Here is a 17,502-nt window from a genome sequence, read left to right as displayed (position 1 = left end):
TCGCAGCTGGTGCCATTCCCCGCGCGCGCGCGACACGAAGTTTACGTAAGTACGATATTATTCTAATATTTAGAAGAAAGTTTTGCACAATACAGAGATGTCGCGAAATTTCTATCGTCCCGAAGCCGTCCCAACCTATTTCTACGGTCGTGAATAAATATCGGAAAGCTGACTTCTTTATTGCGCGCTTTTCTAGCGTTAGAAAGCTTTTGCGAAAATTCACTGCTCCGCGTCCTTGCTATGAAATATTTCATTAACACTACATGGCCCACGTTTTTGCGCGCACGCGTTTCTTTTTCTTCTTTTTTGCGTACTTAAAAAGTTTATTGTGCGATAAGTTCGATATATGTAAAGTACTCTATATAACCTTTTAAGAATAAAATATAATATGAATACTACACAATTAAAATATAATATGAATGTTACAATTAAATCTTAAAATACTGCTGGAAATTATTATACCATAGTCGAGCATAAGGGGAGTTCTGTTACCAATTTTTTTATTAGTCAATTAATCAGTGACGCTTGCAGTGTCTTCGTCGGATCTTTCGATCTTGCAACTTCCATCCCGAAACTTTTCTCTTTTTCTTAAATAAAAGATCACGTGAGAAACTTTGAAGATACCCGGGTCATTGTTTGCTATATCGACTTTTCGTCACAGGGGTTTTGCGGGATATGATCGGGTTAAGTCCCGGGAGGGGGAAGGGGGGAATAACTTGATAACGACGAACCGGTTTCGTATCTCCGTCGATCTGACGGTAGTGCGGCTTTCATTATCGCCGTTAATCGACTCATTCTCGACTCGTTGCCCATTCATCACAGTTGGCTTAGCGTCGTTCTTTGTCGACGTGCGCTTATCACGAATTATCGGCGATATTACTATTAACATTCTGCAATACTGGCAGATCGACGCAGAGATTGTCGGTATCGCTGTTTATACCGATGAGCAATTCATTTCGAGGATAAATAGCGGCGATCATTTTCATTGGTCTGTATTTAGGTGCCTATCACGCATACGTAGTCATCGAAATAAATTTAATGGCACAAATTGATGAAATACGCAAATTGATTGTGTGCCTAGTTCTCCCCTGGGTCTTTATTACGACTAATTAATTTGCGCTAACATACGCGTATCCATAATTTTCCCTGCACTTACCATAATGAAAGGAGATAATGAAACTTGTGATTATGAAAGATTAACCCAGAAAAGTTGAATTTTGCAAAGTTTCTACGTTCACTTTACGATAATTGTGTTAGACAGGAAATATTGTGCAAAAGGATATCGCGTTACTTCAAACATTTCAGACCTTTCTATTAAATTGAAATTAATCTTTAAATTAATTAAATCACATGTTTTACATGTTAAATCTATCGCTTGATAATGGAAACTGATTCGAGATTGACAGGATCGAGATCTCCTCGAATCAAGCGCTTCTTTGTAGTGCTTTCGAGCATCGGCGAGTGTGTGTGCTTACGCATTTAACTATGGTACAGCTGACAGGCTATATGACTATTTGTCTATGTGCCACTATCCACGTCCCATGCACTCGTTCGTGTTCCATCAGCGTGAAATGATTCTCATTTCCCACGAGCTGGGCGCTGATACGCATACGAGTTAATAGAATATTGATTTTATCGTAACACAATCAAGCCGTCCTATCTACAGCGGCTTGATGCGTCGAGCGATATTCGTTTATGACAAGTCTAATCCCGAACTAACACACGAGCATTAATAATTATGAGGAAACGACGTTACATCAGCCGAGTGCATATTTTACAGCTTTTTTCACTCCAGCGATTTGAATGACATTAGTGCTATAATTACTAATTATATGTCGTGAAATCTGGCGCGTATAAAGTTAGAGGGGAAAAAATAAATCCGTTCGGGTAAAAACATTGGAAACGGCTGTGTTATTAAAACAAGTTGAATGTAACTTAATGCAACACGAGCCCTTTTCTCTTTTATCGGATCTCGCTTTTATTGAAAATCCAAAGTGCTACTTTCGCGGCAAAAGACATTCTGCACATTTCAGGAGCTTAAATCCTTTCCTTCCATTCTCTTATTTTCTCTTTCTCTCTCTCTCTCTTTCTCTCTCTCTGTCGCAATTATCATTGTTATCTGCTGTGTAAATGTCACATCATAACAAACCTTGTTAGCTTATATCCCGTGTATTAATTTCTCCGATTCCCCTATCCAGGAGCACACACATATCCCATTATATTCCAGGAATAACCGTCAACTTCTCGCAGAAAAGAGTTAGGTATTTTACGAAATTACTGAAATGTGGCTATTTTTGGACGACCTAATCATATTTGTTTGTTAATCTCATTTTATTCTATTTTCCTCTTAATTACGATAAAATTGGTATTGAATGATGTAGCTCTTACGCTGAGAGTGTAATTTTAGCAACAAAAATCGCTAACTAATTTTATAAATAATAGGAAGTGCAATCATCTGCTATTTAAATGTAAAACATCTGCAATTAGTTCGATATCGAATCGTGTTTTTGTTAGAAATGGAAAATAGGTTAAGATTTTCAAATAAAATTCATGAATGTAATTTACATTTATGCATATAAAATATTTTTGAGAAACCCTGGGAAAGCAAGATTAATTTTAAAGCCACGGTGACGTCGATTTTTGAATAACGAACATTGTTATTTGTTCAGCATAAATTTGCAATGGAAAGCAAATACAAAATGGCAAAATGGCGTTGCCCTTTGTCTAACATAGATTTTTTTCAATTATATATGATATAAACAAATCAAATCTTTTTTTAACAACTTTGACAACTCTGTAATTCCAGCAAATTTTAATTTAGTTGGAAATAAGATTCTTTAAAGATTCATTAAAAAGGCATTTTCTGTCATATGAGTAAAATATACATATGTAAAACATATTTTCTATGCTTCACGTCTACATTGCTGATACAAATGAATGTTTATGACGGGTAAGAACGGAGAACGTGCTCAATGTGTACGGTATTGTTGGTAGTTTCGCGTTATGACGTGGGCGGAGTGAAATGCCGAGTTGTTTCGCGCACGAAACGGAATACTAGCGTGTGAAAAACGTTCTCGGCATACCCCTCGTTTCGTGAAACGGCGCCCTTAATTTCTCTTGAGGCGAATCTTTTGTCGCACATGAATGGAAGCGGTGTAATGATGTCTCGATGATCGCGAGATATTCCGCAATTATCGCGCAGCTTTATCGATTGCGTTTAAAAATTCTGTTTATTATATTTATAATAATAATCGTAAGATTAGATATTACCTGAATTTGCGTTTTATTTAATTAACGTTCTCCTTTTCCAAAAATTTCTGATGTGTGAAAAAGATTTGGATGAGGCATCTGAATATTTTTATCTCAACATTAAATTAGAAAATGAAATCATATTTATTTGTGTTTATCACAAATAAATAAAAGTAAACTCATAAGTGAGCGCACTGCTAACATGAGGGTTTATTAGCAAAATACATTGCGAGGTGCCTCTCCTATTGTACAACTCCGCATATTTTACCCAAGATTACGCCCCGATGCGCTAACTTGGTTGAAATAAAGCGTACTTCAGCGAGAAAGTTTTACACGTACTAAGATGTTCCGCTTAGAAGGGATTTAACCTTTAAATGATGGAACGAGATCGTCTAGATAGAATTAATTATAAGATTTAAGGAATACTAATTGATAATGACTTCTGTGTTCGATGATTTAACGAACACCATAAAAATTAAAAACATATTTTCCATACAAAATTTGATGATTTTTTTTTTAAGACAGACTATTTTGCAGTATTTGTAAATTTTATTTTGCGCAAAGACTCTTAAATTCGAGAATTGTAATATATTTCTTCGTAATAATATTAACGATATGTAATTTAGTCATTTCTATTACCTATATGTATATGCTATGTAATTCATTAATTGCTCGAAAATTAAATTGTATATAGAGAGCATTCAATTAAATGTCGGATTTATGAACGCGAATTATATCTTAATTCACTCGTTTATCATTATTACAGTTATTATGCTGTCAATTTCTTCAGCTTACATTTAATTGTCGCGTTTATACAAACATCAGCTTATACCGGCTTATTCCACCCTTTGGTTACAATCCCCTATTTCGCTTCTTCTCACCCTTTTCACTTGCTTCTGCTTAATACCCGTCAGCTACTCCTCTCACGCGTTTGCTCGAGAATCGATTCTCCAATTCTTCGGCCACGCGAGAGTAGAATTCTTTTCACCGTAGAAAAGTTAAACTTTGCTTAACTTAACTCAATATCCTGGTCATGCTCGTTTTATTCCGGAAGTGAAGACGTAGTAAGTTGGTCGGTTAACCCCCCCCCCCCCTCGAAACTGCACCGAAGGGATCCCACCGTCCATTTTTACGAGCGTCTCGCATCCGGCTACGCAAGAAGGGCAGAAGAAAGTCGCGTTATGATCCTCGTGATGGATTACGCTCTTTTGCTTTGAACTTTCTTCGTGGCACGAACGAACTTATCAGCTAGTGCGTCAGCGCTTTTTCACATCGACAGAAAAGCTGCTTCCGTTATACCGCATTTCCCGAATTTACAATGTCACGGAATTAGACAGATACATCGTGCCCCTGCTTGAGAATCCGGGAATATATAGCCCAGCCATCGATGTAGCGATTAACATCTTTACTTTGAAGTTATTCCTGAGCGTTAGAAATACTATATTTCTATATACATCTTCTTTTTTATATTTAACATTAACTACAATTATGTCTTTTGATTATTTTTTAATATTATTTCTTAAATTTACAAATTTATGCAATTTATTTCGCAGAATAAATCTTTTATTTAAATATGGTTATTCTCTCTCTCTTTCTCTCAAGAATAGTCAAATTATTTTGAAAATTATGTATAATTACATAAAAAAGAAAGTTTTTTTTTCTAGGAAATATTAGTTTATATATTATTTCAATATTAATACTGATGATAAATAAATAATAATTGATACAAACACTTTCTATATTTCGATCTTATTGTTGTGAAAATCGACATTTTAATTAAAGCCGATTATTATATTTCTCATATTTATAAATCTGAATATACTACATTTAATAAAATTCACTTTATACTTGCAGATTTATGTTGCTTGTTTATATAATAAATGGAAAGCAAATATGAAATATTACGCTGTATTTTTAATAAATCGACATAAATTATTGTGGCGTATATTTGTATTTTCGATATATTGCGAAACAAAACATCTTCAGAAAATTTCTTTCCGAGGACACTTTTACGAATTCAAAACATTGTTTAACACTGATGATCATTCTTTGTTCTTTCACCCCAGAGAAACAAGAATTTTTACACCCAGTTAATGAGAATCCGACGATGAAACGCGACCACTGCGCCTTTCCCACGTGTCGCCGTGTCGAAAGTGGTCGAGAAGATAAACGGCCGAGTAGTTCGTAACATTTTCAACAACACGGCATGAAAAGGAGTACTCACCGTTTAATTACGTTGAAACAGTGGCCGCGAAAATTGTATTTTTCACGTCGCGTTAAATAAAATCCAAAGGTTCGCATTTCGCATCGATACAATTTTGAAAACACCGTGCGTGACGCAAATCGAACGTTACGTGTTTTTCATCGCGTGCGTGTTGCAATATTGGTCGATAAATAACACCCAGCTTGAAACTGCGGACAATACGCCCGTGAATCAGTTCGAGTGTGGTTTCGAAATTCGATCTCGCAAGATACCGTGTTGCTCACATATCGAAACGCATGACGCAGGAAAAATCTGCGTGTAACCCGGCAGTTTTACCGAAGGAAATATTACTCGTAATACTTCCTTCGGATCGAGTCTATCTGAAGTACTTTATTTCAGCAGGATTAATTAGAAGACGGTGGAAGATTATTTCCGTTTGTCTATATAGTGTTTCGTTATGCCGGCAAAGATAGCCGAAACTATCGAATGAAACTAACGCTGGTGCAATATAAATCCTAAAAGCGACGTGATAGCGATAACAGGTGGAGAACGCAACCCGTTTTTCGATAGCACTGTTTTGCAACAGAAGCACGTTAAAAAGAGAATGCGCAGAAGAAAACTGAATAAAAATTGCGGACGAATCGACCGCGATATGTTCGCGCGGATAGATGCTTTTGTGCGAGAGGAGTAGAGAGACGTAAACACAATAAAATATAAATATTCATTGTTAACGAAACCAGGGGGTTGCGTTCCGGGCGACAAAAGAGATCCTCGTCGAAGCTATAGTTGAAATTCGTTATCCTCTCTAACGTCGGGGAATGCAGAAGTAGAAATTCATAATTTACATTTGACGTCAACGTGTCGACGAGGAAAAGGGAGAAATTATTCTCCGACGAGAATATTACAAAAGCAGAAATTCTCTGCCGTAATGATCGTCTCGAATGGCATATCGAATCACACATCCCGGTGACGAATATACTGTAAAGCCGGACGTTGATCGATGCAATTGGGTGTATCGGAAAAATGAATTCGCAGCTTTTGTATACCGGTCCGCATTTACTCCGTACAACGGCGGCGCCTTCGCCTCTAATACAGACCGGATTATGGCGCTTACACGCCGCGGTGCAACGAGGCGCAAAACTGCGTCGACGAGAGCGCAAAACTGTCCCGCTGTTGTCGCGCGAGAAGACGTATCCAGAGAAGTATCGAGCCGGTAATACTAGCGGCTTTGTCGTACTCATGCAATGGTGTGTCGCGAAATCCGAACCGAGCGAATGCGGATCTTTTTCTATCACGCTCTCCCTGTGTTCTCAATCGTATCTTTCTTTAATCTCCTGCGCGAGCCTTAATGCAACGATTTCCATTTCCTTTATGCAAAGTAAGTCATCCGATTTACCGACTTGCAACAACTTCTACAATTTTTGCTATATAAACGAAATGTTTCTCACAGACATTTTATGGATTTTGAGATGCATTTATATTAATATTGTTTAGGGTATATGTCAATTTTGAAATTATATCAAAGCATATTAAATGCATGTCCAAGTCATGAAAATTATTAAAATTATTTCAGGAAAATTAGATGATTTCTTTGACATGTATACAATAAATCCTTTTTTACTTTACTATAACAAGTCGACAAAATGTAGTAAAAAGATTAAAAAAATACGCAAGTTAAAGTTTACAAACTATTTTTTTAGATTTGCATTTTTTTTATTTCTTTATATATATATATATATAGCAGTTAGAATATTCAGACATCCCACTGTGCCCGACTGCGGGGGACGAGCGCACTCCATGGTTTGAGAAGCGCAATTACGTTATTATGGTAGGATATAAAGTGAGTCTATAAGCAAAAAAGAGAGCAGTAACGTTTCCCTTGCGAGCGCTCACCAAGGATTCCATGGTCGTCAAAGGAACGAGAGGACGTTTCTTTTTATCTTGCCTCCATGGCGATAGGGCCGTTTCGGAAATTCTTGGGCAGATGAGGCTTTTCTTGTGATATTTTTTTCGCGAGATAATGGTGATGAGAAAGACGTGATCAGAAAGTCTTTATTCGGTTTTGTGAAAATTCTTGACTTATGACATCTAAATAACTTGTTTTAAAAAACGCTTAAGTTATTTTTTTCGTTATCTTTATGAGTTTTTCGTCTCTTTCTACGTTTTATTATTTTTTTTATAGAGTAAAGGATATATTTACATATATCTATTATTTCTGTAATTGTGTAATACTATCTGTCGATTTTCATTAAAAATTGATTGACATCTCTTTCAAAATAATTTTAGGAATATTAAAATTGAAATTAAATCCCTTTCAACTATTTTAAGCATATTAAATTTTAAAATCTTGTAACTAAATATTCTATCAAAAAATCTACTTAAAATAAAATATAAATTGAAGTTTTATTCTTAGTTAACGTATACTTATAAATAATTAAAAATAAACGAAGCATATAAATAATTAGAAAATTGTTATTTTGTCTGTCGAGAAAGAGTCAACTTTAAATTGGACAAAAAATTTCATGGAAGAATGAGATATTTTCTATTTGAGCAATTTTAACTGAAAAAAGAAGAACGAGGCCAACGGGCCTCAGATTGAGTAATTTTAGACGATGTGGAGAAACACTCAACGCTCACGGATATACACAGGATCGATATGTTCGCAGGCGTGTAATTGGTTTTGCATCTTGCAAATAGCGCGTCCTTATCGCAGTGTACAAAGCGCTACAAACTACGGCGACGTTGCAATATTCAGAAGCTACTGGCACCCAAGGGAGAAATAGTCCAATGCTAAACAACGAGAAGTTACGGTACTGTCCGACCATGATTCTCGCGTTTACTTTTTAATATTCGTCGTCCACGATGAATAATTTCTCACCGCGGACATTGATATTGTCCCGTAGTGACACTTACGCACAAAACATGTGATCGGTCCAAGAAGACTTTTCACTACCATTTTAGAAAAGTAATGCATGATCTTAACCAGAAATAAAGCTGCTTGAATGCTGACGCATACTTTTTTTATTTAGAACTTGTTCTAAAATTGTTTTATGAAATTTCTTTCGCCTTAATTTTTTATACGGCACATATATAATTCTAAATTAAAATAAAATTTTAGTGAACATTTTCTTTGTTAAATAAACTTTTAAGTAAATTGATTTATGCTAAAATCGTATCCGGAAATTTTTATACAACGTTCTAATACACTAGTCATCCAATTATAATTATCTACGAACGCGTTCACGCAGGAAGATCTTAAATATAATATACTAATTGAATTCTCCTTTAACTTCCGGTCTAATTTAATTCAGTGTTGCATATGTTAACACGTGTGCGCGTGCTGTTTATCCAAGTCACGATTTTAATAAAACGCGATGGGTGTTTAGAACGGATGCACATGCAAATACAAGCTAATATTATCGGAATACTTTGTAAGGCAGATAATCGTCAGTAATTACCAGCTGCATAAACAGCATTACAGATTTTGCTTTACACGAGGGAAGTAAGCCAGTTCCATAAAAGCCACCTGTCCATTGGATAATTTATGACGCAAACGGACAAAAAAGAAAATGCTGCTTGCTGCAGGCAGTATATAGTTGCTAATTGTTACTGAGCGAAATTTATTTTTAACTGCCATGCGTTGGAATATAACCAGCACATTATAAAGAGTTATCTCTCTCGGAGATGTGTTTTAATCGATATCACATATTTGTATAATTACACCCGATGTCGAAATAATACAGGAATTTAAAAGCATCGTCCGAAAGGAAATATTAAGTAGGAAATGTCTGTTAGGTTGCGACTAATTGAATTTTCTCCTCCAATGTATTTTTTTTTTGCCTCGATATTCTCGAAAGATTTCATTATTTCACGAACATTGACAAATTCTTGATGAATGCTTAATATGTTCTTCTCTTATTTCAACTGAATACTTGACATGCCCGTTTTTTTTATCCTAACGGATATGTACACGAAAGAAAAATCAAGGGATATTGGATGGTATATAATTAATTAATCACGTCCGATTGCCTTTTCTTTGCACCGTTCTTTTTCTTTATCGGAAGATAAATAATCTAACGATGAGTAGAGTTTATTTAAGATTAGCGAAGAAACAAGATTTTGCTTCTGTTTTCGAGATTTAATTTGCCGAGCCTTAATTTTTAGTCATTCATCAAATAGTCATTAACGACTTTAGATTGAAGTAAGTGCCATTTTTCTTTATATACATTATCTGTATCTTTGGATTATATGTCGTGAAAGAACGTGCACTAAGTATAAAGCGTCCTATATTATGCGCATTTTATGTTCGTCTTAAAGCCCCTCGTGTTCGCGCCGTGATTCTTCTGCATGAGAGAAGCCTTGAAAAGTTTAATTTTCTAGTATGGATATATATAAGGCTGCTTTGCCAAAGAAGAGAAAAAGAAATTAAACGACTTCTCGAACTCTATGAAGTGTTCCAGGAAATTAATGTTACATTTAATTTTCTGATAAGTGAAAAATGTTTTTGCTACAGAAATTTGGTAGCGAAGTAAATAATTAACACTGGAAAAAAAATTGACAATGAAACAGTTAAGAAGGAACTATAGTTAAAGAAAATGAAGTTCTTATCAATAGATCTAGCTAATAGAAAAAGTTCAGACAAAGTTAATCGATATTTTATTAATGCAGAGATATATGTATAAAATTTAAAAGGCATCTTTGAGAGGCAGAAACTATTACGAGTAAAAAGAATTTCGTCGTAAAGTGATGAATAGCGCGTTATAGTTTAGTTCTCTCAAAAGGAAGAAGAGGATAAAATATAAGTGCTGTACCGAAGAAAATCTACGTCACGGAAATATTTAAGAACATAATGTTTACAATCCACTTCATGTTTACCATGACAAGCCGTTTAAAAATTCCAATATCCCAGTAAAATTATTATTAGAAAAAAGTGAATGGAATATTCAAGCCTGAGAATATTACCGAGAAGAAAGAAGTAAAGTTTTTATTTCCTTCGTAAGTAAAAATGCGATGACTGAAATATAATTCAAAGAAATTCGGTTAATGCTCAAGATTCTACGGCTTGCATTTCGCGGTGGACGGAAACACATTTTAGTAGTATCGGTAGAACGGATCGGAAATAATATCGGTAAAAATCTTATGAAACTGCAGTTTAATGGCGCGTGAACGACACGTGCACATGCCGCGGTCCTGTTAACATCAAAGTAGCGAAATACAATATCAAATTCAATATGCGCTTTTGCACGATTTTGCCAGTTATACATGCATCATTCATTCCCGGTCCGGTCCATTGTTTGATATTACATTCAACGTTTCCGAGAGGCTTTTGTGACGGCGTAAGTGACGTAAAGTGTACGGACTTGCGTTCGGATTTTAGCAAGTGTTAATATTTAGATAAGCGGAGCGAGCACAGCTTGCTTGGAATTATTTTAACCTGTCTTTGTTGGTTTAGCATATATGTACAGAATATTGTGTTAATTGCCGTCACCGCTACCGTCCCGATTTAGTTCTCTTGATTCGCGCACGCGTTAATATTTCTGTCGCCGATATCCGGCGTGTTAATTACATCAGTTCCATCTTAATTTCTTTGTTACACAGTAATTCGTTTATCGGTCACTGTCAAATTAAAATATTCGCGACGCGATTAACGAGTAAACGATTGCTATTCATAGTTCCCTTCGATTCCATGCGTCATACTACATTGTATAATTTAAAGGTATCAGTTTTTCTTTTTTTATTCTCAAGTACCAGTACACTTTCACAATAATACAAGGACGAGAAATAATACAGGATGCTTAAAAAAAAATGTTAACAATTATATGGAAGTAACATTTTTAAAGAAATATAGAACTGATAACATAAGATATCGTATAGTAACAAATGTATTTTGTCTTCAAAGAATCTCCGTTTATTCACCATCGTTGCAATGTGCAAGATCTTTGACAGGAAATTGCAAATGTGATTGCAACAATACCCAAAGAAATCTCAGGGCTCTGGGGATCACTTGGAAAAGATTCCAGGAATATGTTGACAATGATGGTGAACAAGTGGAGACTCCTTGAAGACAAAATACATTTGTTACTATGATATAATATCTTGTGTTATATGATATAACATTTTTAAGCACCCTGTATATATGACATGTAGATATGTATTATTATATAAGTGTTAACATTTTTTTCAAGTACTCTGTATATTAACATTATTTGTATTAAATGTAACTCGTAGCAATTTTAGTTTTCCGGATGAAGTAAGATAAATTCGATAAATTTTTAGTATGTCCCTTGCGCTGCGACAACCGCTAATTCGGACAAGTACTATAATCAAGTCTGATCAAAACCGGATCTTCTTTTATTCCCCGCTGACCCCGCTGGGCACAATTGGCGCCGATCCGGGGAAAACTTCCCCGGATCGCGTCAGAGACGCGTCCGGGACCGTGGCCGCCGGACACGTTCCACCGCGCCGAAGTTTCCATCGCATGCTCGAACTCATCAGCGCCGAACCGAACTGTTTCGGTTGGAAGTTAGAAGCAACGGGGCTGTTCCTTGTTTTCGCCAACGCGAACGGAAAAGACGAACACGGTTACCGATAGAAACTTAACCAACCCGCCTTTTCCTCATCGAAGCACTCAGGGAGGGCGAATTCGTTCGGAAATTAATCGTCACTCTGGTAAAACGTAACTCTTATATTTATGTATGTTACTTCGCAGGGGAAATTTACGGGATTTTCTATTACTCTCGCGACTCGAAATGATGAGATGTGAATTTATATAGACTCATGCTCCAAGGAATAGAATTGAATTTAATTGATTGAATTTTAATTATACGATTTAGAGAAGTCATATCAAAAGTTAAAGCAAATCATAAGTACTCTTACATAAATTGGAATCAGATTAATTTAAATTGAATTAAATCGTTTTTCGATCACAACGTGGTTCGCGTCGTAACGTTCTTTTACTAATAATATATATAGTTGTTCTTTACTTTTAAGTTCCGAAGAAAAAGGCAAATTTGCCTCCAGGCGGAAACTTACATGGCCTACTCTTTGAAATTCAATTCGATCACTTAAGATTAAATTACATTGCGAATTGATTTACCGTCTCTTGTATTCGCGAAAGGAGAAGGAAAGGCAAAGGCAAATTCGATATCCACAGGAACGTACGTGCCCCCTTTTTAGTCTCTCTCTCTCTCTCTCTACGAACGGCGAGAGCGAATTTATGCCGAAATTAGTCCTCAACCTGGCAAAAACGCGGTCCTATCGGCGCGTAATTTCCGTAACGGCGACGCGACTGACATAATAAAGAGCACGTCGTGTGCAGCGCGGAAAAACGAGTTAAATTAAGTTAGCCTCGTTAGACACCACGCTTAATTGGATTCGCTAATTTTACGTGGAAATAAAATCGAGTCGACAAATGTTACGAAGTCGGCGCGCAAGGTAACGAATTTGCAGCCGCAGTTCGCATCGTTTCGTCGGAACGATATTTCATTTGGACAGGTATTAGCGTTACTAGTCACTTTAGATTTATGAACAGTTGATATTTAGGATATTTATGGATATTTCTCTCGGCCGATTTGCCGCGGATGCCATCTCGCAGGCTAAATCGATCGTATTTGGCATCTAAATTAGAGTCTTCGTCTGTAAGCATGATGAAAGACCAGACTGCCGCCGTGATTTCGGCGCGAGTGTACCGAAAGGAATAATTAAATAAAGCCAAATCCGCGACCTGGAAAGATAAACTCTCCGCCGGCTCAGCAAATAGACCGACGAGAGTCGTTCCTGCGCGACCTAAGATCAACGAAAGAAGCCTTCTCGACGGAATTGATGGTTATTGCCGTGTGCAGCGGCGGTTCGTTCGTTTGACTATCCTTGGAGTTTGACTATCCTTGGGGTTTGTCCCATATAAAAAAAAGAATTGCAAATATCGTACGAAACATTAAAGATCAAATTTCTTGATCTAAGATGAAAACCGTTACACAAATTTTTTTAAGACTACGAACTACGGAAAAATGTCATTATTTATCGTACCATTTTATTTTTTACATTAAGTACTAGACTTCAAGGCTACTATTTAATTAAGCAAGATTATAATTGTTAAACTAATTAATTGATTTAATTTCTAAATGCTGTTATAGAAGCAATTATCTTCTATATGCGAGTAGGTACCTATATCATTAAATATTTGAATATTGATGCAAAATATATGCATATCATTAATGTCTTTATTATTGAATAAAAGTTGTTAGAATAATATTTCTCGGAAAATTAAAACTAAAAATAGTGCGTTTAAATATCAATGTAATTATGTTTATAATCGGCGCACAATTTATTAATGAAACGGAATAAAACATTGTAGTTTAAAAAGTATGATTATATTTAATAGTCAGTGATCAAATAGAACTCAATCTCACTGTTGCCTTGAAACTTCGAGGCCTGTATTTATTGAAGAGCGCTATTTCGTATCAATGGACCTCATAAAGCGATCGTGAGTCTTTATGTTTATCGTTCTTGCCCTTTGAAAACTCGATTCCACCTGAACAGTAACACGGGCTTTTACGAGAACGAGTGAAACGAACGAAGGTGTCAAAGCTTTCTCATTCCAATTTTTTTTACGTCTAGTATCGAAGTTTTCGCGAAATTTAACGATGACAATGAATTCTGTCATGTACGATGTACGATTATAAAAGTTCCACAGTTAATACTGAGAAGAAGGCATACTTTTAAAGGAGAACTCATTCAGGAAATAAGAACTGACACTGTCATCATATAAAATCGTGAAAATAATTATTTTTTCTAACGTGAGAATAACTCTCACGTTAGATATGCTTTATATAAGATTGTAATTAACAGGATAAGAGGAGTTTCAAGTTTAAAACAGAGCTCCTTTTAGATTTGCAACCTTAACATTTACTATACGTGACAATCCTGAATGTGCACTACGGGTTAAAGTACCCAGAAACGTCCGTCTCAGTTTCCACCCCGAAATACTACAAGGATCCTATTGCGATTCTTTTAGGGTGTTAACCTTTCCACGTCTCGCCCGAGTTTTGAACGACGTACGTGTATTAGCTGACCCAAAAAATAATGCAAGTGCGATAAATAACACGGTAATCACTTTTTCCTCGCTTCTAATATTAAACAAATAATTATATCTTTTTGGTTCCTGACGTTAGATGCTTTATCTTAACTAGAAGATTAATAAACGCTTTTAATATATTATTTTGTGACTTTTCCTGTCAAAGTAGTTAGCATTCATGAATTAAAGAGTTGCAACATTTTAAATTAGTTTTATTATTAATTATATTTTAGCATCTATTATATAATCTGTTATATAATTTTATGGAAAAATATGTATATTTTTGACACATGAATTTTGATTAGTTTTATTTATATAATTTTTTTAAACCGCTTTGTATTTTTACCTGGTTATAGAACGATTTTTAACACACAATTAAAGAACTTAATTGTGGTTAAGTATACTTACAACTTATCATTTAAATTTAATTGCACAGACACTTATTCTTTTATTATGTTTACAAAACATTATTCTATTTATGCTTGGAACATTCCTTACAAGCTGTTTACGCGTTAATCTGGCTGCTTCATAGCCGACTGTCTCATTGAAATCTCCAGGGACTTGAAAACGAGGGAAAACGGTCTACTAAATGATCCTTCCCGTCTTCGTGACGATAAGAGGAAATCGCGGATCAGCGAACTCATTGTGGTATCAGCGCCATATATCTGAACTAAAGCACTCGCTGCGTTAATTTCTCCATCCCCGACAGGTTAATCAACTCACGATCGAATGGACCGTCGAGTGGACCATTGAAGGGAATGCGTCGGTTAGGATTAAGGGTACCTGATCAATCGGGAATATGCCGATCTTTCAACCGATAACTCCCTTTAGGGAGACTCGCGAGCTAAATTTCGTGCCGAGAAACAGCCTGAAAATCGCATTACGATCTTTATATTTCACTTGATTTTGAATCGTTTTAATCGGAACATTAATTGATCGGGATTTCAACGACATTCTCCAACGCTGGAGCACTTCCGCGAAAGCGAAAGTTGTAATATCGAGGAATACCTCGAGGATCACGTTGTCCGCACGAGTGTTAGTCCTTGATCTTCCACCTGGTCTTAAATCCCGACGCATTAATTGGCTGTCGTCTCATTCCCGAGCGCCTCGTCCAGATTTCACGGAGAAACGAAGAGACGGAAGGAAAAGAGAAAAGTGGAGGGTATTGACACAGTCGGCGTTTGTCACGATCTTGCCGCAGGTTCCTCTTTTGGCGGGAACGAGCGACCGGGGGGGGGGGGGTGAGTCACGAGGGTAGGAGTCTGCCGAGGGTGTGAGAAATTTACCCTCTTTCCGCGAGCCGGCACGCACGTTCTCTCCCGTTCTCCCGGCTCGCGAGACGAGAGAGCACTGCGTGCTCCTCTGAAAGCAACCCCTGATTCGAAGCCGCGATCCTCCCCCTCGCTACCCTTGCTTCTGAACTGCCGCTGCTCCTCCCTCTCGCTCTCTGTCCTTCCCCTCTCTCTCTCTTTCTCTCTCGAGTTTCCTCTCGCCCTCGCCAGCTTCCCACTCCGTATCCGTTTCTCTCTTTCTCCCTTCTCATTTTCTCTTTCCTTCGTCTTCTACCTCTCAAAATTCTATCTTGTCAGTTCTGTCTCGTTACCTACCTTGCTCTTTCTTAGCACTCTGTCTTTCTTCTTCTAAACTCCACTTCACGCTCTCTTCACGCTCTCGCAAGATTCCATCCCCCGTTATCGTCCTCGACATACACTCAATTTCAGGTAACTTCAAGCTGTCCCTCAATGATGGTGGAAATTGGCCAATCGCCAGTTTTTGCGGACACGAGAGTAAGTTTCCTTAATATCGTCACACACACACAGACACACCCACATAAACTGGGATTTCACACCTAACCGAGACTTTTTACTCATGCCTTCGCGAATTTCTTCTCAATTTAGAATATGTGCGCCTGTCTTTTGAGATATGTAAGCCGATACTATTGTTTTCTTCGGTACGATCTTCGCTATAAAGAAAATAATACTGGTCGGGTAGAGAGAGATATTGCTTTCGAAAAGCTTGCCTCGAGCTTGCTCCTTACAATTAATAAGACCTAATATTAACTGATATCTGTCACGTCCATCTCTATTAGAACTTGATAAGTTGAGCGGTTATTGAGATCAGGATCTATTAATCTCGAGTGTTCGCAACTCGACGATTCGCGTAAAGATACACGGGTGCGGTCTCGCTGCGCGTGTACTTGGCGCGAGACACTACCGTGTCTCTTAATATTCTATTTTTTAAATAAAGATTTATCTATTTATGAGTACTTAGAAAAAAATGAATTATGTATATATGAATCTGATTCTTTATGTAAAAAATAATATTTTCATGCATATCAATATTTTTCATTTATTATCAGCTCTTACAGAAAAAAATATTCGATATTTAAAGTATTAATTTATGTAATTTAATTCCATTTTTAATTTATCGAAAATGTATAAGATTTCTATATTTTTAGAGATATTTAGAAGAGAAAATTTTATTTATAGAGAAAAAAATTATTTTATAAATACAATGAATTTAAAAATGAGTATTAAATACGAAATATAGTTATTCATAGCATTTATATACTTTTCCTTTCTTTGTTCCATAATTTTTATGGAAATTATGAAATATTAGAGCTTTCATGATTCAACCAACAATAGCTTGATGAATATTGCACATAACGATAATAAATCGTTCAAATTTTCTTTTGATCGTTAAAATATCATTTTAACATGTAACAATTAGTCGTAAACTGCTAATTTCATAACGGAATTGAAAGCTAATCTCATATTTTACGTCGCAAATATACAAACTCAACAGCCCGTTTAATATCTCGTTATTTTGACGGTGTAAAATTTGCTACAATCATAAATAAGATGAGGCAAAAGGCGACGAGGAAGTGCATTGTATTTCAGTTGCCGTATTTAACTCGATGTATTTAACGTTATATGTAAAATGCGCGTTGCTTCGCGAACGTTTCGCATAACGACTT

The 17,502-nt window shown here is 36.3% G+C and overlaps 2 protein-coding genes across 4 annotated transcripts in view; one reads left to right on the top strand and one right to left on the bottom strand.

Moving 5' to 3' along the window:
• The window catches only part of LOC139767591 (uncharacterized), a 50,636-nt gene extending 34,780 nt beyond the window's left edge, over positions 1–15,856 (bottom strand). For 2 of the 3 annotated variants that reach the window (XM_071697030.1, XM_071697031.1), the window contains exon 1: positions 15,534–15,856. The gene's annotated coding sequence lies outside the window, so the exon portion shown is untranslated. The remainder of the gene's footprint in view (positions 1–15,533) is intronic. The other variant, XM_071697032.1, reaches the window with a different exon arrangement.
• Positions 1–17,502, top strand: part of LOC139767588 (midasin) — a 124,411-nt gene that overhangs the window by 43,627 nt on the left and 63,282 nt on the right. The window lies entirely within an intron of this gene.

Source organism: Temnothorax nylanderi, unplaced genomic scaffold, assembly GCF_030848795.1.
Source record: "Temnothorax nylanderi isolate EJ_2023f unplaced genomic scaffold, tnyl_v1.0 TNYL_tig0010_pilon, whole genome shotgun sequence".
NCBI lineage: Eukaryota > Metazoa > Arthropoda > Insecta > Hymenoptera > Formicidae > Temnothorax > Temnothorax nylanderi.
Note: the sequence above shows the minus strand (reverse complement) of the source record. Positions and strands in the feature narration are given on the sequence as shown.